The following is a 1,755-nucleotide window of genomic DNA, read 5'->3' on the forward strand; positions in this document are numbered from 1 at the left end:
TCTATTTCTGACAAATCTTTCCCCTTCAACTCATATTTCTAATACATCCCTCCCTCCACTTGTATTGACCACTCACTGCATTCCCCTCCTCTCTACCTATCACTCTCCTTTTATGCTCTTGTCAAGTTACCTGATGAATCCCTGCCCAACAACATATTTTTCAACTACCCCATTCCTCCCACAATGTTTACTCACTGCTTCCTTTTCCTCCAACTCCTACTCTCTTTTCATTATTCCCATAAACTCACTATCCACTGCTCTGTACCACTTCCCTCTTTGCCAACTTCTCTTTCTCATTCTCTTCTCTCCTTTTTTCAACTGGGGTAGCCATATATCTCACCCACAGCAAAGACACTTGTTTCTGTCCCTCAATTTTACTTTAACCTCTTCTCCCCTGGCACAGAGCCACCTCCCTCTATATTATCTTATTTGAGAGGTCTTTGTTCTAAGAGTTACTTGGTGATCTCATTGGTGCTGGTACCAAGTAAAAAGCACCCAGGACTTTATGTAAAGTGGTTGGCATTAGGAAGTGCATCCAGCCATAGAAACCATGCCAAAGAAGACAAAAGATGCAGTCCTCTGCTTTATCAGTTCCTCTCAAACTGTATGTATACACATATTTTGTAGACGAGTTTTATTTTGCAAATCCCTGCACGCAAATATCTCATATTCTTACCTTTTATCGTTGTTATAAATTTATTATGTATATTGACCCCTTTAGCCATTAAGGGTATCCAGCATTATAAATAGAGTTTTTAGGAATAATTGTCCTTATCTGGCCCACAAATGCAAGAGTTACACAGTCCAATCTTAAATTGTATTGTACAGAACCTCTGTAACATTTAATCCCCTTTTATCAAAATCCTTTAGCATTATCTCTGCTATGACTAGATAATCTCATCATTCAAAAGTCTTAAGTCTATCAATTTCTTTGGGAATCTTTGGACTACAAACGCCCTGTTTCTGAGATCAGCTGGGGTTAAAATAGAATTGAAACTAATCCTTCATTAGTGGAGTAGCATGAAAATGAGTACCAGTAATACACTGTAGAAGCGATTTATCCAGCATAATCTCATTAGGATCAGTGGAGTTAATAATTAATGAAGTGTTGTGGTATGCATCAAGTTATTTTATTTTTGGGGACTGTTTCTATCTCATCGTATGATTGTAATTAATTAATAATAAAGAGAACGGGGATGAGGAGTGGGTGATGGTGCGGTAGAATTACACTTCGTCCAGACTTTGTGTTATTGAGTCCTATTTTTAAGAAAGATAACGTTTCATTCTATTATTTGCCTTGGGGTCGAGTCGAGAGACTATTATCAAATTTACGAGAGGACCGACAGAAAAAAGCATCTGTGACAGAAGAGTAGACGTCTAATAAACAAACACAATTTGGCATTCTTTACATTTTTGGAATAGATTATTTTTTTTTAAAGTTCTCTACACGTTACCTCATGAATGTTTGTAAATATTATGAGGTTAGAGCACGAAAGTTAAATAAATTAATGATATAAAATAATAATAGGAATTCATTTTATATGGTATGTGTAAGGCTTTTGAGCCCGTTTACATGATATAATCAGCTTTATTTTTGGTTATTTTGTTTAAGATTCTTTCTTCTATTTATTTTCGCTGACATCGTCTGTTCACTTGACGTCTACCACAAAGGCGCTGGTCTGATACGCGGGTATAATCTCATTTAGTGTTGTACATCAGGCAAATAACCGCAGACGAATGTGTTGCTGTCTGTGC

The 1,755-nt window shown here is 36.7% G+C and overlaps 1 protein-coding gene across 1 annotated transcript in view; it reads left to right on the plus strand.

Moving 5' to 3' along the window:
- The first annotated feature begins 1,686 nt into the window (after positions 1–1,686).
- LOC115211920 (out at first protein) overlaps positions 1,687–1,755 on the plus strand; it is a 34,028-nt gene continuing 33,959 nt past the window's right edge. The window contains exon 1 of the mRNA XM_029780669.2: positions 1,687–1,755. This exon is cut by the window's right edge and continues 384 nt beyond it. The gene's annotated coding sequence lies outside the window, so the exon portion shown is untranslated.

This window comes from Octopus sinensis, linkage group LG5 (genome assembly GCF_006345805.1).
Source record: "Octopus sinensis linkage group LG5, ASM634580v1, whole genome shotgun sequence".
Lineage (NCBI taxonomy): Eukaryota > Metazoa > Mollusca > Cephalopoda > Octopoda > Octopodidae > Octopus > Octopus sinensis.